The sequence below is a fragment of the Triturus cristatus genome, chromosome 11 (assembly GCF_964204655.1).
Source record: "Triturus cristatus chromosome 11, aTriCri1.1, whole genome shotgun sequence".
In the NCBI taxonomy this organism is placed as follows: domain Eukaryota; kingdom Metazoa; phylum Chordata; class Amphibia; order Caudata; family Salamandridae; genus Triturus; species Triturus cristatus.
The window spans coordinates 1,063,081,684-1,063,102,880 of NC_140594.1; positions in this window are offsets into that span (position 1 = coordinate 1,063,081,684).

The window sequence follows — 21,197 nt, forward strand, 5'->3', positions numbered from 1 at the left end:
GCCATCACTGGAAACCATACAGCTTTCACAATAAATTTCAGTTCTGATTCGTGACACCTGTGCTAGCTTCAAACTGAAAAAAATCATTCTGAAGATGGCCGCCATGTATGAGAACTTCTGCCTATGTATGCAGATGCATGAGCGGCCATCTTGGAATTATATTTGTCACTCTTTGAAAAGAAGAGCATTCCAAGATGGCCGCGCGTGGGTGCAAAGGCCTGGTGGCTACATTGATGTTCTTTATTTTAAGCTTTCTAAAAAGTATTCCAAGATGACCGCAATGTGTACACATGCCTTGGCACGCCCGCTGGCCATGTTGAAATGATTTTTCATAAACCTTAAGAAAAACATTCCAAGGTGCATACCCTTTGTGTGTTCATATGCCCAGTGGCGATCTGGAAAAACAAAAAGCATTAGCAAAGCCAATAGATGTGCCTTCTTATTTGAATGACAACACCTATTGACCTATCCGATGCTTGTTTACAAGGGCATGTCATTTCCTGATGACTACATGAAGTAACATATATGACCCTTTCAGTAAGCCTAAGGGTGAATGAGTGGGATCAAAGCTGCTTGCTACCTTCATGAAGCATACAGCGCCTGGATACCCCTGGGTGATTAGCCGCGCTGTAGACATCCATTGATTGATTGATGAAGTCAGAGCAGTTTGGCTTCATGTACATTATTTCCAAACAAAATATAACTATACAAGGAACTTTCACGAACATTGTGGCGGCAAAAATGCCCCGTTAGGCAATGGAACTTTGATTTATGCATCATGGGGGTGGCGCGGCATTCACTTGCTGTAAATTGCCAGACAAACACGACAGACATCTCTCAAGCTGCCAGTTGACAGCAGACGTCGTTGGCTGGCCCAGTTCTTACCTGCAGCATTTTTCAGTCGCGCAGGTATCTGTGACCGTGATCTGTTCTGCCTGAACAAGACATATATCTCTTATTTACAGTTGAATAAAAAACTCCCAGAAGCGACATGCAGCCTTGCCTGCAATTTGTTTTAATAAAACTCGCTGAACACACATTAAACCAGGAGGCATGTGTGCCGGAGCCTCACAATGAGGGAGAACAGAGGGTCCCTGCATCAACCCCCAGCCTCATTAAGAGACGTTATAATCAGAGCTCATTGAAAGGCCCTGGAAGGAACCCAATTAGAACTCATTTGCTGTTGAAATGTGTGTTATTGTGAAAGGTTTAGCTGTTGCCGCCTTTCTATTTTCATTCTGCAATCAGTACCTTTCTCCGTGCTCTCTTCCGAATTTGTGGGACTTAATTACCGGCAAACTTTTATTTTTAAAGCAAGTTAACTTTTTGCATGAATTATGCTGTTTACGAAAATGGAAGATTTCCCAGAGGTGTGTGTTGACAATACACCCCGTGAATTTTCATAGGCATGTTGGTGGGAATCTGCTGATTACCTACTAGTAATCTTCATTACTCTGATTAGTGCTCCTGGTCCCAGTACTTGCTGAATGAGCTGTGTCTAGCTCTTCCCAGGCACTCTGTGACCTAGCTAAAATCAAAAAAGGCCTCCTCAGACTACCTTTGTGCGCCTCCCTGATGGCCTTTCCTTTCACATCGGCCACAAAGGTGGCAGAGACCCACAGTCAGTGGCGGCTCCTCAGCTATGGTGGAGGAGCGTCGTCCCACTGCTTTTAAGCAGTGCGAAGAAGAAACATAAAATGATAATAACTTTAAGTTAATATCATTGTATGCTTCGTGCTGCTTTGTGGGCAGGCAGGTGGGCGGGGCTACTCTGCTCACGGAGCAGGACGGGAAGGAGTGGTTTGCCCACTCCAAAGTGCAAATGACTGTTTGGCCGGCCCTCTCGGGCCGCCCAAACCAGTCGTGCGCACTTTCCCCGTTCTCCATGCAGGCTGCATTACAGCCTGCGTGGAGAACAAGCCCAGGCCCCCCTTCCCTGGTTGAGCGTCAACCAGGACACTCAAAACCAATCACAACGCGCACTGCAGAGTTGTGATTGGCCAGGGGATCCTTGGTGCTCACCAATCACAATGCTGCATAGCAGCATTGTGGTTGGTCAGTGAGGTCTTCTACCTGTTCCTCAAATTCCATAAGGAGTACAGGAGCAGAGACGCTAGACCTAGCACAGTGGTAAGTGTATTTTTTTCATGTTTTTTTAATCTCCGTTACCCATACCCCCTCACGTGACACCCCCACACATCTCCTCCGCGTGACCCGCCCCTCCACCTGCGAGCCATAACGGCTGCCACTGCTCACAGTACATCTTGTAATCCTCACGCACCAGAGATCCAGGTTCAGAGCATGGGAGGGAAGGGTGGTCAGTATGTACTGTGATAAGAAAGGGCAAGCAGAGTAATGAAGATTATCAGTAAGTAATCTGTGCATTATTGCCTCAAGTGATCCTCATTCCAGTCCTTACTAAATGAGGATATATCAAGCAGACAACTCATGACCTGATCACTACCAAGCAATAACCACCTCTAAGCAACATAAGATGCCCAATAGGACAGAGTAGTTTAATCAAAGGCAATACAGGAAGAAAAAACAAGAGTTGCAGAAACCTGAGTGACCAGGCAGTGAATACTGACCATAAGAAAAATTGTAGACCCACAGACCCAACATCCTGGTGCTTAGACAGAGAGACATAGGGAGACAACAGCCAAATCCACGATCAGATCCAGAAAAAAGTACAGAACAACCTGTGCCCAAAGTAGAAATGAGAAAATAAAAAGCAAAATGCCCACACTACTGTACCAAATAGAGAAACAAGTGCCATTTAATCAGAGGAGCACCGTGAGAAAAGCAATCAAAACCACCCATACTGATAAGGCATGGTAAAAACCAACAAGACTCACTTAACTCAGAACTGAACCAAAACCAAGCAGAAGACCTGTGTTGCATTTGGGTTCTGGCCATTCAGTATGCCCAGATTTTCTGCTTTTTGGATCACCCGGTTTTTAACTTTTTACTGTGGGTGTGTCTCACAACATGTGTCTCACCCGGAGTAACTACATGGCAAATGGACTGCACATTTACCACCAGTGTCCGCCTTTTAAAATAAGGCCTCTGCGACACTGCAAGGGTAAGGGCCACTTGTCTATTTTCAAGTGAACACATTTACATATGCGTGTGCACATGTGTGCACTTTGCATGTGGCAGACTACTGTTGTGCGCAGTACACGAACTGCGCACAGGTAGCCTGATGCAGAGGGGACTCTGCAGGATTAGATAGTGACCTGGGGTAGGCCTTATAATGTTAGTGTACACTAATAGGGAAAGTCAGTGTGATTTACTGTCTTGTCTGTAGTGACACTTTATTATACCGGCGGAAACTGACTTAGACTGCAGCTTTGTTTCAGTTTGGCCTATGGAGACCAATTACATATCAAAAGGGGTGTAACCTGAGTGAGAAAATCTAATCTGCAAGTTCCATAAATATATTTGTACAACTTATGGTACATCCTCATTTGTCATCAGGAGTAAAATGAGCCCAAGACTGTCAAAATCGGCCCAGCAGGGCACAAGTTATGTAATTTTTAAAGATTGGTGACCTTTGCCTAACATAGCGCCTGGGTCTCCACTGCATTTCCTAGGAATTCCCCTGTGGAGGGTCAGGTCATGGGGGTTGGCGCAGGATTTGCTTTTAACTATTCCCGGGAGGGGCCGTGTGTGGAGCCCCCTATCCATTTTTACCTTTGACCCTGGGGGCCTCCATCTCCCCGGGGGCCAACTCAAAGAGGACAGGAGTGCACCGTAGTGAACCCGCCCCCCTCTCCTTGTGCCAATGTCTGGGGAGAATGTGGCAGCAACCAAGGAGCAGGAAGAGAAGCCACTGTGCAGGTGCCAGCGGGCCAGCCAGGGGTGTGCTCCCTCGGCTGCCAACAACATTGGCAGAACATGAGGTGCTCAGGTGGCACCTGGCACCCACCCCAAAAAAAGAAAAGTACAAAAGAGGTGGACAGCACAAGTCCGAACATGAAGAAAAATGAAAGCGGCTATCTCCAACACAGGAAGATGGCCGCTCATTAAATATGCACTCTCTGGCTGGAGCACTCCACAATGCCCTACGGGGCATTTTGTTTGGCACACTTTCTCCACTCTTGGTGGGTGGCCCCAGAATGTCAGGGGCACCCCCCAATGAAGTAAAGGAAGAACAGGGGCTGCAGGAGCGCATCAGAGTTTTTAAAGAGGTACTGACCCTATATCTGAGGAGATCAGGAATCCTGAACCCTTCAGAGATTTCCACTAATGTGTTCAAAGCACTCCCCAGGCGAAGCTTCTGCTGTACAGCTCGGAGTGCAGTGCCCTTTAGGGGCCTATTCTGTTGCTGAATTTATTGTAGTCTGAAGATGTTTACAAATGGTACATGTTGTACAGCGTCCTCTGCGGGCTAAGTCTGTGGCTGCAGGACTATGTAATCAAAATGTGATGCTCTTTTAGTGATGTTTTTATGGTTTCATTGTCATGGCTGGAATTTTTATTAAAAATACAAAGACACATATTTTGCTCATTTTATATGCTTTATTGTAATGTTGGCAATGATAATTGATGTCATTAAATAAGTTTTGTTAACAGTAATAAGTGCATTTGCAGGTGATTATTATTATTGATGATTGCATTTATGTGCAAAATGATGTATTTTACATGTGGTCTGATGATCTTGAATCTTTGACCAAGCCAGTAGACTTCCCTTTTATGTTTTCAAGACCCCTTTGGGGGTGAAAGGTGATTATGTAATGTCATCTATGGTATTTTCCATCTACCTGTGTACATATTTGTAAATTACTGTGTAGTATTTAGTAAAACACTGACTGGACAATCATTCATTCAGGATTATGATTACACGCCAGTGAACGGTGATTAGTAGCCCACGCCACCTCCCCTGAGTAGGCCTTGGACAGTTCTTCTTCACTATCTTGAGAGAGTCATGTGCTACAATGCTGTGCTTGGTTCCCAGTAAGGAGAATTTGGACCTATTACTTGTGCAGTTGACACAACTAATAACCCAATTTCCTGCAACTTGTCAATGGTGTAGTGTCCCCAGTAGCCCGGGAACATGTAACAGACCACAACACACACAGAGCTCTGGTTTGCATGTCTTTATTCAACAGCATTCAACCGTTAACTTAACGCACTATGTCTCAAACTTTATTAACCACACCCAGCCACACCCACCAGATTACGTAATACTTGTAAGGAGTCTGCCCAGGAACACTATAGGCTTCATACACATGAACACAGGACACATCATCCAGGACAAACGACAAAGTCACAATAAAATAGGAGAACAATAATAGACAACAACTAGAGAACACTGGCCAAGAAGCTAAAGCCTGACCAGGGGAAACTTCTCAAGCCCAATGGTAGACATAGTCACAAAAGCTAGAAGGAATCTAAGTAAGTGAACATACCAGCGAAGCAATCTATCTGCCCCACAAAGAGACAGCTAGCCAAAAGGCACAAACAAACAATAGGATAAGTCCCAATCCATCACTCCACTCAGTAGAACTCTGGTAAGGAGGAAGAGCAGAACAGCTATTAGCAAGTGTGAAGAGTTGCGTTAAAGGGCAACTAGACCCAGTCAATACATGTGTCACTCAGAAATAAAGAATGTGACAGCTAAGACCATGGGACGCTTAATCTAGAAGCCTGCAGAATAAGGTGGCATGACCCTGCAGACAGCAGGACCAGACGCCCCAGTGGCTCATAGAAAAGTTGTGAAAGGAGAGGCATATGCTCCTCCCTGATCGCAACAATTCAAGAAGGAGACTGTCCAAGATGTTGGAGCTATCAAAACATAATTCATGGAATCATAAGCAAACGTCTAAGGCTCAAATAAAAAGTGGAAAACCAATTAATTAAAATACATACAAATGCTTGGAACATTACATTTTGGAACCAAGAAAGCTAGAGACAAGCCATAACACCTTAAGCTCCAAGCTCAGAAGGGAGCAACACGTCTAACAGTGGCCCCTAAGAAAGCCAAAGTGACCATGGGCTGATACCACAAAATATGAGTCCAACACAGTGTACCACAGGTAATGAACCCGTCAGTGGCAGAAGATGAATCCAGAATAGTCATGGTCTAACCTACAAGCCATAAGTCTAGCGGAAGTACAAAACGAAGGCAAAACTGTCAAAGTCCAACACAGTGTACCACAGGTAATGAACCCGTCAGTGGCAGAAGATGAATCCAGAATAGTCATGGTCTAACCTACAAGCCATAAGTCTAGCGGAAGTACAAAACGAAGGCAAAACTGTCAAAGTCCAGTCCACAAGCTCCAAGCCTATCAGGGATCACAAGAGTAAACTTGAGAGGTCAAGATGTAATCCACAGGCTCCAAGTCCAGCATAGAACACAAGATTAACAGAGTGACCAAGGTATTATCTGCAAACTCCAAGTCTAGCAGGGAGGACAAGAGGAAGCCAGAACAGTCCAGGCCTAACCACAAGCTTTAAGCCCAGCATGAAAACCCTGCAGAAGCTTGAGTGGCTGTGGCTTCATACCCTACATTTTATCCCTAGCAGAAAGTACAAGAGACATCCCAAACCTGAAGACCATCAGGAAACACAAAAGAACAGAGTAGCTAAAGCAAAGCAGTCAATCAATCAATCAGTAGATTTGTAGAGTGTAGCGTGTCACCCGTGAGGGTATCCAGGAATTTATCCGGATCCAGTTGAGAAGGTCCGAAGATAAAAGGCTAACTCATTCCAAGACTTTGTTGCTAGGTAGGAAAAGGAGCGACCTTCGCACCTGCTATGTCAATGAGGGAGGTGAGTGTTAGAGAGAGGTAAGTGGAGTGGAGGTGTCTGGTTGGCTGATAGAAATTCAGGCAGTGGTTCAAGTAAGCTGGTCCGCAGTTCTGCAGGGCCTTGTATGCGTGGGTCAGGAGCTTGAACTGGCATCTTTTCTGTACTGGGAGCCCGTCGAGTTCCCTGAGGTGGGGATTGATGTGAGTTTGTCTAGGGAGATTCAGGAAGAGTCTGGCTGCAGCATTCTGTATGTTCAGCAGTCATTTGGAGAGGTGAGCAGTGATCCCTAGGTAGAGAGCATTGCCGTATTCCAAAAGGCTGGAAATGAGGTCTTGGGTGAAGGTGCACCTTGAGCTCTGGGGTAGCCATTTGAATATAGTAGGAAGCATGCAGAGGATGAAGAAGCAAAGCAGGAGGAGGAGACAGAGTTAACCTGAGTCTTCATGGTTAGCTTGTTGTCCAGGATGATGCCTTGGTTCCTAGCGTGGACAGTCAGGGTAGGAGTAGGTCCAGGTTCAGATGGCCAGAAGGATGTGTCCCAGGGGGGAATTTGTTTCTGAAGATCAGTCCCTCTGTTTGGTCTGTATTGAGCTTCAGGCAAATGTCCTTCATTGGGTTTGTTATGTCTGTGATGCAGTTATGGAAGTTGGTCTTGGTGCGGCTGGTGTCTTCGGAGAGGGAGAGAAGGAGTTGTGTGTCGTCAGCATGTGAAATGATGTCCAGTCCTTGGGTTTTGACAATGCTGGTCAGAGGTGTCATATGAGTTTTGACGAGGGTGGGCCTGAGTGAGGAACCTTGGGGTAATCCACAGATAGTTACCTTGGGTTGGGGGAAGGCAGATTGTTTGCATTCTTCTGGTGAGGAAAGAAGCAATCCATCTAAGAGTGGCACCTTAGATGCCTATGTTGTGCTTCATGGTGATGAATGTGTGGTGGGAGACCGTATCGAAGATTGCTGAGAGGTCTAGGAGGATCAGAGTCGTGGTCTCTCCTCTGTCAAGTAGTGTTTTTCGGATTTCGTCTATGGCTGCAATGAGGGCTGTCTTGGTGCTGCAGAATCAGAGTCTGACTCTATGCCGGGGGCACAAGAGGAACCATTAATTTTGACAATACCCAAGCCAGTACAAATTCACCAAACGCACCAAGGTATGAGGGGTATGGAGCGGCCAGGCAAGGACCCTAACAATCCTCAATCTTTGTAGCAAGGTCTCAGGCCCCTTTAACAGAACATAGGCGAAAGATGACTCCACATGTTCAACTTCCACACTAAACATGTTAATTACGAAGGCCAATGGACCCAACAGGAAAGGATCCAGGGAACAAAGTCCCCATTCTGAAACAGAACCAGAGGCAAGCATGGCCAGATGATAGCAAATGCAAAAGAAGCCCACTAAATAAAACAATCTAACTGTCACCTGTGAAACAACAACACAATTACTCGAAACCAGTATGACCTAGATCTGGATGTCCCACCTGCAACAGCAAAAATCAACTCCATTATTTGAATATGTAGGAGAGCATAACACGCCATTATTGGAATATGGAATAGAGCACAACACAGCACCTGTCCCATGCATACATCCACAGCAGGAGAGGCAAGGTAATAAGGACTCTTGTGCAGTGAATGATTGCCAGGAACCACGAACACAGAAATTGGCACTGCCTCTAGTCCAACTGAAAGCGTACCACCCAAAGGAGAGGGCAAGTCCAGGGAATCCTCAGTAGATAAAACTCTGACCCATACCCAGAAATTCCAAAACCAGCAGGGAGCTCATAGGGAGACCTCAGGCTCGGCCACAGATCAGAAACTCACAGAAGTTACCCATTGTAGAAAGAGAGCTAGAGATAAAATTCAACCTGCATCTCATAGCCCAACAGGAAGCGAAAGGGAAACCCAAGAGCGGACCGTCAACCTGAGCAGCGGAATTGATTAAAGTCGGTAAAATACAGCATACCAAGAAAAAGATTCCAGAGAGCCCACTCTCTTCCAATGAGGTTGTGCATCATAGTCAAATACCCAGAAATGTGAGTTTCCTAACCCAAGCCCAAGACCAGCAAGGACAGTGATGCCGCACATGACAGTCCCATGTAGCCTCAAATCCTAGCAGGGAGGTATAGAGGAGAAACAAATGAAGACCATTTACCTACTAAATGTAAGGAAGGGACCAGACACCCCAAATCACCATGGAAAGTAAGGGTCACACTTGGCGCCAACAATGCCATGTGCAGAATAATAGAAGGCCAGGGAGGAGAAAATTGTCCGGCCAACAATCCTAGACACTTTCAAACGAGAGCTATAGGAAAGAAGGAAAATACGAGGGCCACACCAGATGACCACAGCCAGGGTACCGGGAAATAGTCCAAGCCAGAGGCAAGCAAACCCAAGGGGTCCCCTACTGGAGCCACAGAGACATTAGTAGGCACATTTACAAGAAACAGGCGCATCTCTACAGATGCATCTGTTTCCCTGCACTTCCATTCCATGTGAAACCCTTGCGCCACCATGGATGCACCATATTTACAATACGGCGCACCGTGGAGCAAGGATTGACAGATGCGTCAGAAACTCTGATGCATCTGTTGGTGCAAAAGTCACACATTGCTGGAGTCGTGTTGCAAGCATGATGCAACTCCAGCAATGCACGGGGAGGTCTATTCCCAATACACTGCATCACGCCTTACGCCTGCTCCAAGCAGGCGTAGGGTTTTGACGCAGTGGCGTCCTAGAAGTGACACAGTAAAATCTCGTCGATTTTACTGCGCCACTTCTACGAGGCTTTCTTGCATCAGAATGCCCATCCTGCATACATTATACCTGTTGCAGGTATAATGTGGTGCAGAGCATTACAAGGTGGCGCATCTCACTAGATGCGTCACATTGTAAATGGGCCGCAACGTGGCACAGTGTTTACGCTGCCGCTGCGTCACAAAAAAAACAATAAAAAAATTAGCGCTTTCTCTATGCAATGCATTAAGAATTTAATGTGTGAAAAATTCAGTGTACTTTTGAGATGTAAAATAGTCCCACATGCATTGGAATGCAAGCACTCCATAGGAGGGGAATGATACAACAGATAGCCAATAGTTTGAAGATAGATTTCCTCTAGGCAGAGTGAAAACCCACTCGATCTATAAGGACCTGGTAAAAATGTTACTTGCACACAACTGAGCTGTCAAGCCAGACCTAAAAATGAGTAGCTCCTAATTGTCTGAGAAGCTTAGCTCTACATGATATATTTATTGAAAAAAAAAACTAAATGTAAGGAGATGTTAAGTTTGAAGTGGACTCTATATTGGCCACAAAACTAAACCTCAATAGATGCTAAATTAAAATGTTAAATTCACTTAAATTTAGTTTTATACGAGAGACTTTCACTGTTTTACTTTTTGTTGAAAAGTCTGGTCTAGTTGAATAAATGCACATAGGCATTCAAGTGCATCAGTGTCCCATGACAGAAATAAGCCTTAATCCCCAGGTGTATCAGGCTTTAAGCGTCCCAGGCTGGGATGCCCCTTAGTGGTCCCTCGGCTCTGAGTATTAACGAGCCCAGTAAGTAAAGAAGCTTAACATGCCAATACATTATACGAAGTAAGTGACCCCAAGCAGTATTAAGCGTTGATGCCTTCATACATTAATTAACATTTATAGCCCCAGAATGAAGGGTGATTATCAGCACCTTGTTCCGAATATCTATAGTTGGGGGATATTTGGTAAACCCTCCCCCCCACGCCCATATTGCATAGTTATTTCTGTGTCATTGTTCGATTGGGAATTTTTCAGGTTATTCATCATCTGAAGAAGATGTTTGACATTACTTAATTCGGCTGTAGCAATTAATTGAGAGGATGTGTGTCAACACTCCTATTTGTGGGATGCCTTCTTAGATTTACCTCACACTTTCTCAAGCATTATGCTCCATTGCGTCTTTTAATTCCATGAGATGCTCGGAAATCTTTTTGTTCAGATCTTTACCAACTGGCTCATGATCAGAGTTCAACTGGATATTTTGAAACGGAAGCTGGTTATGAGTGCGTGGGTGAAAGAGGGCGTTTAGAACTGGCCCTTCCTGTTTTTAAAGGTCTTACTTTTTAAGTTTAAACGGTTTATTTCAATGAGTTTATTATAGATTTAATTTTAGTAAAATCAAAACATCTTGGCTAACACTAGACCTGAACATAGTGAACTGTGTAATGCACAGTTTAGAATGGTCCAAGCAGGTCAGTGAGTCAGCTGGGTGGTCAATAGGTGTGTGGGGGTTCTGATAAATACAGAGTCTTCAGGCCTGAATTCTTTTCTATTGCACAGCATTTAGATGGTGTTTATTTCTGGGTAAGTGAGTCCTATTAATATGTTTCTGACTCAATTTAATTTCATTTTAGCCTTTATAACTGCCTCGCAGCTTCACATTACTGATGTGTGCTTGATGTTTTTCTCTGCTTGATTGCCTGTGTGTCTGGATGAGTGGGTATCTATCTAATAATGTGTTGGTACTTGAAATAATTTTCCATCATGTGCAGATGATGAAGACGACATCTTTGTCAGCACCAGTACTGTTTGTCGTATGTATTTTATCATAATTGCACTTATATTGTTCTTACTATCCATGCGAGGCACTGAAGAACTTTCTGCCAGGCAGCATGCTACTCTGGAACCCAAGGTTAGTGGTTAGTCCAGTGTTATTGGTTTCTGGGATTAGTCTTGTGAGCTCAAGCAAACCATTCCATGCACTCACTCCAGTTTATTTGTTGTAGATTTAATTAGGAGAAGTTACTTGTGTTAGGCATTGTGATATTGCAGGGATATGACTTAAAAAAAGAGAAACTGTGATCTTTTAAATGAACTGTGTGGAAATTGCAGAAGTTCATCAATAGATATTAAGGGGAACTCACAAGTGACTTAGAGCAGGTTGTCTCCAGAGAGAAAAGTCATGCAGAGGATGGGAAAGGGAGAAGGAGGCATTTAAAAGGAAAAGGGAGAGGTGTCAATCAGAGATTTTATGTAAAAAGCAGTTTCTCAAGCTGGATGCTTTTTAAGAAAACATGCAAGACTAGACAGAAGCAACATTATTTGCATGTGAAGATAGTGCTATATTTGATACATTGATAGGTACTAGAAATGGACACACAAGCTGTGCAGTGCTTAGCTACCGTTAGACCTCCACTTCAGCCAGGTCAGCAAATTCTGGAGCGGATGTCTTCTCAAGTTTGGCTCACAATATTAATTATAAAGCAAAGTGGGATCCATTGTGGACACCGCTGGTTTGATGTAGGACGAGATGGAGGGCAAGTAAAGCTTCCCCAGGAAGTGGAACTATATTGCCTGCATTGAGGTGGCTGGAGATCCAGATACAGAAATTCAGTGAAGACTTTGGTCCTGGTTTATATATTGGTGGAGAGACTCTGAGTTGCAACAGCGACAGAGTACCCTTTTCACCAACCTGATGGTCCAACTGCCTCATTTAAACGTCAAGTGTAGACAGTGGATACTACTCCGTCTCCACCTCCTACATGGCCCGACGGGATAAGGGCCATTGGAGGTTTGGCTATGTGTCCGCACACCCTAATTAGAGTGGATGGACACATGGCCTGATTTCACTGCCTGTCACCGCCATGAAAAACGTAGCTGTAAGGGACAGTGGAAACTCTTAAATTACCTCCCATGCCATGGGGTAATGCTTCCATGGTCAGGGTGTCATTGTTATATTTATTTTCAAACAGAAATCCTGCCTTGGGTTGACGGAGCCATCCGTCAAACTTGTAATACATTTCCGGACAACGCCATGATGGAGATTTTTGGAAATGCAAGACATGTCCACAGGGGACATCTGTAAATACAGCGGGCAGAGTGGCCATGGCGGGTGTAAAGTATTCCGCCGTGGTGATGTAATTACTCCATCTGCCTAAATTTAAATCAGCCCCTTTGTTCACAAGGGGCTATTAAATAGACGTCCTGGAACACTGCCCTTTGGTAGGTGGTAGGAGTGAGGGTGGACTGCACATTCTGTTGTGAAAGGTGAAGGAAGCCCTTAGGTCAGAGCCTTTTGTCTTCCTCAATCACACTTTCATTTGGACTGCTTCCCAGCCAGTGGAAAACCTTACACCTCTTTGGGCCTCTGTTTCCCATATAGTGGCTTCCTAATGCTGTTTGTTAAGATTAAAGCTGTGTTTGATCAGTTCCAAGTTGTTGGCTAAATGGAGGCAGTTCCATTTAGGAGTCCAGCATCTTCCATTTGGTAGCCTTGTGTAGGTGCAACTCATGATTTCTTCTATTATTTTTCTGTTGTTATGATCAATCCACAAGGTTTAATGTAAAGTAACAGGCCCGCCTCATGACCTTGCAGATTGTAATCTGTTTCAATATTTGACAGGACTAGCCTAATCAGGTTGGATGTAGATTAGCAGTTCTTCCCTTTTTGCAGTCATTCTCATCTCCCACCTGTTGCATTAGAAGAGATGCTCCTTTTTCAAAAGGGGATAACATCTATCTTCTCCATTACCAATCTTCTTCCTCACTGACCACCAGGCCCAGTTATACATTTTGCCACTGCTTTTACTGAATTCTCATCCCTTCACTTGTTCTTAAATACTCCAGTTTTCTGGCTTATGGAGACTGCTCACATGGACAGAGGACACAAACAGGGCAGATGCCACCTTGCAACAAGCTCCTTTGACTATTCTTGGTCTCTACCAGCTGACCTTCTCTCGCATGCATACTGCAGGTCATATCCTTCATCTTACCCTACAGACCTTCTGCAGGCCCCTTTTTAGACTAATCTGAAGGTGGTCTAAAATCACCCTCTATAAAGCTTAGTTCTTGTCAGAACCCCTTTCAGAGTGTCACAGGGCATGCAGGAGTCTGGGTCCAACTGTGCTGGTTGAGGCCTTTTACAAGGTCAGGAGGCAAGTTTTGTAATGCAGCTTGTATTGAATTCAAAGAGCAGCCGACACGTGTTTCATCACACAAGTGACTTCTTCAATTAGAATAGGTAGGCACATCTCACCCCCTATTTTGGTCATGCGTGGAACGTGCCAGGGATGTCCCCTGGCCCCCGTAATATTCGCCATTGCAATGGAGCCACTGGCTGTACGACTGAGGGGGGAGGTGGGTGAGCTATGGGGTATACCGCTGGATGGCCGTACTCACAGTGTGTCCCTGTATGTGGATGACCTCCTCATCTATGTTAGGGACATCATGGCAGACCTCACCACTCTTTGGACCACGCTCACTGACTTTGAGAAAGCCACTGGGTTGAAGGTAAACTGGGCCAAATCCTCAGTTTACCCCCTGCACCTGGATGTACCTCACTGGGAGGTCAGGGTGGGAGACGCCACACTGTCCTGGACGGGAGATGCCCCAAGATATTTGGGAATTAGACTCTATCATACACCTCAGGACCTCCTGGAGGGCAACCACTATCGGGCCCTCCGAGGGCTAAAAAGCCAAGTCAACGTCTGGCGCACACTGCCCCTGGCCCCAATCGGAATGGTAGATCTATCCAAAATGATCATGGTGCCCCGGCTCCTCTACTATTTTGCCAATGTCCCGGTTATCCCCCCACGCTCCTTTTTTCAAGAGCTAGACTCATTACTGCCCGCTCTGATCTGGGGGAAGGGCTGCCGTAGAGTAGCCCTGACAACACTGCAGCTGCCACGAGTCGGGGGGGGGGACTGGGAGCCCTGTCCTTCGAGACCTGCTTCCTCGCAGTGCAACTGCAGTGGCTATCGCGATGGACAGCGAGCCGAAACCTGGGGGAAATGGAAACACAAACAGGAGCTATGTCAATTCCTGAACTGACTGGGATGCTTCTCCCGGGGACCAAGCCCAACTCGGCGCACCCCCTACTGGTCAAAGTGGCCAGATCCTGCATCCTATGAATCCACCGTCTATCCAAGACGACACCCATACACTCACCGTTATTGCCGCTAGCGGGCCTCCCCAAGGGGAAGGGGTACTATGCAACGGGGGAACTGCAAGTGTGGACAGAGCACGCGCTCACTGTGATAGAAGCCCTGTTCGCTGATGGTCAGCTGACGTCGTTTGCAGGGTTGATTGAAGAGAGAGGGCTTTCTGCCAGTCATTTCCTCTTACATCGACAACTGGTGGCCGACTGCAGACAGACGTGGGACCTCACAGACGGAGAACCCAAGACACACCCCGTATTGCAAGTTGGCGGGCTGAATGAGGATTTGTGTCCCGTATCACAATTTTCGAGTGCTAGAACACCTCAAAGCGGGCCATCGTTGCAGGTTGTTACCGTACACGTTGAGAAAGCTGCTGCTCAAGTACAAAATTATCTAGAGTATCAGATAGAAGCAGCGCCTCTGGCGCACTGCTTTGTGCTGTTTGTGCCAATTTTAAGGTGCAGAACAAGCTCCTGATGCTAAAAATCAGCGTGTGCAGTGCATCGTGCCAATATTCCCCTGCTCGCAAAGCTCTGCAGAATCTGGCTGAGTTTTTAGGTAGCTTGACGGAATTCTGCAGAGTGAAACTCCTCGAGTTCCGCCCACCCGTAGTTTAGATCTCTCACAGCTCCTTGTGATTGATCGACCTTAGGTCACTCACTGCTGGCCCGTGATGTTCCAGCGCTGTCAGGGCACTGGTTGGTTGGGTGATGTGGGTTCACCAGAGTTACACCTCATCCAGTCACTTCATGGAAGGAGTTTCAACCTGTTTTAGCCAGGAAAGTGTAGGTGGTGGGACGTAACTCTCGCTTATGCGTCTGGCCTGGTCGTCATCTTGGACATGGCCCCCCTTAAAGTTTATTGCTTTGGTCTCTAAATTTCATAATACTTCAGAGTCACACCATTTTTAAAGCACAGCCATATAAGGCTTACTTCTCTACCTTTTATCTGCAAAGCAATTATTAAACCAAATATGAAAGTGCTTCCATTTTTACCTGCTGCATTCTTCCACAGTGATTGTATGCTTTAAATATATTTTATTGCACCATCTTCACTGAGGGACTTTCGATTGACTTTGAAAAGCAATTTTTAGTTGAAACTCAAAGATAAAATCATCTCTGCTTCGAGCGGCTCTGGGCCCTTGACAGAACAGAAACACATTCTCTTTTCATGTAGCATTCAGAAAAGGCTGAGATTGAGCAAGGGTTGAAGGGTACACTTCAAACTGTGCTCTCTTTGCATTAGGACATTTTTAGTATAGACAGTCACAAGGGAGGACTGACTGAATAATACACTGAGTTTTGTCCTGCGAATAAACCAACCTTTGTACTCTCGTTTTGGAAAAAAGTTAGACTTTAGGGGCCAAACAGTGAACAACCACATGCAAATTAGCTTTGGACCTTGCCACTACTGCATGGCCTTTTCTTCTACTTTCTATCTGTTATTTGTTCCTCAATGTCCTATTTCCTGCACAATGATATCCTACGTCACTTAGTGATGACGTCAGACATTGTTTGCTACTTGCAGCTTCAAATGATAATGACGTCCTCTCCACTGTGGTGAGGTGGATGCAACTCTATTTGTGTACCTGTGTGTAATATATATTTGGCACCCTTCGGGGAACAGAGCAATGGCTTGTGAACTTATTTATATAATTCTCCTTTACTTTCCTTGTAGGCCATTATTGGCACTCTAACTAGTGTGGTGCTCTTCACTATGAGCTTTTCATCAATTCACAAGTCCTCTTCTTTTACTGGTGTGTGTGATTTTTTTTTATATAATAGTCCTGGTTAACAGGGATGTCACCATATCCTGCAAAGTTGTTTAGAGAATAGAGAGATCACTTTGCAATGTTTTGTAGTTCTGTCTTAATGCATGATCGCTTATTAAGAACACTATGCAGTGCCCTTGAGCCTTGTGTGGCTTCTTTTTTTTTCACTGCTGCATGTTTATTAACATCACCACACCATTACCAGTGATATCACTGCTCACATTTTTTTCAGTGTATCACCGGGTGAGCAGCAAATCAGTTATACTGGAAATCATAACTATCACTGTTTATTTCTCCTATTTCCCTCCCAGTTATAGGCCAAAGGCCGGTGTCTATAACCACGTTTCGTCTGGAGCAAAGTGTGCTCTCTGATGAAGGCCACCGATCTACAAAACCCCTGAAGCCCTAAAGTGTAAGGCCCCCACACTTCTGGTCCTGAAGAAGGCCAAAGACCCGCAAGGGCTTTTCCAGGCCGAAACATGTCGCCCCGAATACTAGGTGTCATGGATCAGTGACTCATCCACTCTACACCGACATTGTTTGTAGTCTTATCCCTATCCTATTTCTTTCCCTTAAATAAAGATTTACCTACAGGATAGGAGGTAATTTTAATCCACTTACCACTGTCAACATCCAGACAGTCTCCCTCCTGGTGGAGGTTATGATGTCACGTGGAGAACGAGTAAGCACAACAGAGCTACGTTGCAGAGAGGTGTAAAAAGGGGGTGGCCTGGACCACTTCTATGCAACACAGGTCTGTGGCGCTTACTGGAGGTACCTGGTGGGCTAGTTGGCCCCCAGGGGCCCTCAGGATTGAAGGGGAATTAATTCCCCAACGTAAATCACGCCGCAGGGCGTGTTTGCACACATGTCACCTCTGGTCCCGCCCTCTCCCTTTACCAATGTGCAAAAGCGTGTTTTAAGTGGGGGATTAAGTACCCTTGAATCCTGAGGGTCCCTGGGGTCCAACTAGCCCACCAGGTACCTCCAGTAAGTGCCATAGAGCTGCATTGCAGAGAGTTGTAAAAAGGGGCGTGGCCTGGGCCACCTCTCTGCAACGCAGCACAGTGGTGCTTACTGGAGGTAACTGGTGGGCTAATTGGCCCCCAGGGACCCTCAGGATTGAAGGGGAATTAATTCCCCAACTTAAAATGCGCTAAAGGGCGTGTTTGCACACATGTCACCTTAGGCCCCACCCCCTCCCTTCACCACTGTGCAAACGTGCCCGTGGCATGTTTTAACTTGGGGGATTAAGTTCCCTTGAATCCTGAGGGTCCCTGGGGTCCAACTAGCCCACCAGGTACCTCCAGTAAGCGCCACAGAGCTGCGTTGCAGATAGGTGAAAAAGGGGTGTGGCTTGGACCACCTCTCTGCAACGCAGCCCTGTGACGCTTACTGGAGGTACCTGGTGGGCTAGTTGGCCCCCAGGGACCCCCAGTATTGAAGGGGAATTAATTCCCCAATTTAAAACGCGCCACCGGGCGCATTTGCAGAGTGTTGCTGGGAGGGGGCGGGGCCTCTGGCACGATCGCGGTGTTTTTTAATTGTTTTTTTGGAAGGGGGCTGTGTGGCCCCCCTTCTATTTACTTTTTTAGGCCCTGGGGACCCCATCCCCCAGGGCCTGACCCCCATTTAAAATATATATATGCATGCCCCCCCTCCTGAGGCCTCTTTTAGCCCCAGGTACCCCATCCACCGGGCCGGCCTTTATTTTTTAAAACTTTTTTTGTTTTTTGGGGGATGGGGGCCGCGTGTCCCCCCTCCCGGGCCACTTCTAGCCAGGGGACCTCATCCCCCAGGGCAGGCCCTATCCGTTTGGGGTAGGGGGGGAGCCCCAATGCCCCCACGGGCCCGCTGGCTCCCCGCATCCTGCGGGAGCCGGCACTGCTTTTCCACATGGGGAGCTGCTGACATGCAACTTCCCTTGTGGAAAAGCAATTCTGCTTTGCTTCATTAAAGCGAGAGCAGGTTTCCCTGCTCTCGCTTCAATGAAGCAAAGCAGTTTGCAATGACAGGGCAGGAGCTGCACAGCTCCCGCCCTGTCATTGCAAACAGCAGTGTCCCAGGTGTGGGCACCCCGGGACACTACAGGAGCCAGCCCTTGGGGGTGGCGGTCCCCAGGGCCATAGAGGGCTCCAGGAGGGGGCCGCGTGGCCCCCTCTCACCTATTGCACAGCCACGGGGAGGTGGTGGTCCCCAGGGCTCGGGGGTCCGTAACAGACCCCCGCATTCGAATATTAGTGCCCTGGGGAGGTGGCGGTCCCTGGGGCGTGTGGGAGGGCTCGAGCCCCCCACACAGGTGTCTTTTAAAAAAAATAATAGCCCCGGGGGTGGCGGTCCCCGGAGCATCGGGGGACCATGTGCCCCCCACAAAATAATCAATAAAAGCCCCAGGGGTGGTGGTCCCCAAGGGTGTGGGGGGCCTTGGAGGCCCCCCACACATTAAAAATTAGTAGCCCCAGGGGGGTGGCGGTCCCCGGGGCTGCAGGGGGCCTCCCTGGGCCCCGGCAATTACATTATTGCATACCCCTGGGACTTGGCCCACCCGGGGGCTAAATAATAACAAAGCGTGGAAACCCGTGCTTCTTTTATTTTATTTTCGGCTGAACTTCGCACTGGGTGCGCGAATCTCGCCGTTTTTGTTTTTAAAAAAAATGCTTTTTTTGGCCCTGGGGGTTCTTGTGGGACCCCTTGATCAGGCCTAGGGGGTCAGGGTGTTTCTACCCTGCCCCCTTTTCTTTTTTTTCACCTTTGTTTCCCTGTTTTTTGGTGCCTCGGTTCTACCGAGGCACAAGATGGCTGCCAACACTTCCTGGTTTGGAGTGTTGACAGCCAATTAGAATAAAGCTTTTATTTTTTGATCTTCTCAGCAACTACTAAACGGATTTACACCATTTAACAAAAAGAGTTCTTTCTGAAACAAGGGCTACCTTTTTGCCAAATTTGGTGTAATTCCGTTCAGCAGTTCGGGCTGTAGCCATGTCTAAAGTTTCCTATGGAAAATAACATGGAAAAAACCCACTTTTGGGACACCCCGCTTACCAAATCACCCCAAAACTTTCAGGATAGGAGCTGACCGGAGAGCCCCACGAGTTTTGAAAAGTTCGCGAAGATTCATCATCCGGTGCCAAAGTTATTGGGCAAACAAAAACACTTTTCCTATGGAAATTAGGTCCTAACTATAACTACCTACTGGCGACCGCCAGTGGGTAATATATGTAGATGATTTGATTTTTATTTGGAAAGGCTCAGAGCAGAGTGCACAGGCATTTGTGGACAAACTTAACATTAACTGTTTGAATTTGCACTTCACATCGACTATAAGTAAGAATTTTGTATATTTTTTGGATGTGGAGTTATATGTTGACAACAGTACATTGGCTACAAGATTGTACAGAAAACCCACTGCAGGGAACACAATCCTTCACGCCTCCAGTCACCATCCGCATCACTTAATACGCAGCATCCCGTATGGCGAGATGCTGCGTATAAGACGTATTTGTAGCTCAGATGCAGATTGTATTCATGCACAAGAGGCCAGTAAACTTCGTTTTTTGGCAAGGGGCTATTCATGCAATGTGATAGATAGCGCGATTAGGAAAACAAGAAGTTTACCTACATGTGAGGTTTTGGTTCCAAAAACAAAGCAAATTCTTTCCAGTGAGACCACTTCTAATACCCAATCCAGGATTATCCTAACCTATAGCAGGCAACATCAGGAGCTCAGGAAAATTTACTACCGTAACTGGAACTTGGTGCAAGGAGACCCCATTATTGGCGACCTAGTTGCAAATAAACCAGCTCTAACCTTCAGAAAATCACCTTCGATGAGCAACAGGTTAGCTAGTAATAGCCCTAAAATGGCCATTCCAATAACTTGGATGGCACAAATCAAGGGTTTTAAGAAGTGTTTTACTTGCAAGGCTTGCAAATTTGGACACAATAAGACTCATTACAGTAGTCCCTTTAAATCTGAACCGGTCCTGATAAAGAAAAAATTGTCATGCAAGACAGAATTTGCTGTATATGTGCTGGAGTGTCCATGTGGGCTGAGATATGTGGGTAGCACCAGGTTACCGGCCCACAAGAGGATACTCCAGCACATTAGGGCTATTACAGGTAAGGATCAAGCATATCCTGTCGCTAGGCATTTTGAGCTGTCACATGATAGTAACCCTAATTTTCTCCACTATTATGTGATAGACACGGTCCCACCAATGAAACGCGGTGGCAATCGTGAAGGAAAATTACGCCTCTTGGAGACGCGTTATATTTTGGAGCTCAAAAAATCCGGCTGGATTGAATGCTAGCGAAGACTTTTTTACCTGTTTATAGCCTTTTCTAAACTCTTATTAATGTGGGCTCACATTATGACTGATATGAGATACAGGACAGCTTTTTATATACAGTGATAAAGGATGGGATAAATGAGATCTGAGGAAGTAAAGTAAGAACTATCAACAAACAGAAATGATAAATAAGAATATAAATCCCACATATCATTGTAACTTTTTTTGAATGGGGAAACTATCTGGCATTTCCTCGAATCACATTGAAAAGATGAAAAAAATTCTTTTAATATAGATATTTAAACAAAATTTTGCACTATTTTGCACATAACTCTTTTAAGTGGTTACATTTTAAGGTTTAGTATTTAGGATAGTGGCTTAAAACAATGGCCCACTTGGGCATTATTCTACATTTGATAAAGAGAATGGGTGATTATTACATTGTCTATGAAAGTGTTGGCAGCAATTTGACTTAAGACTTAC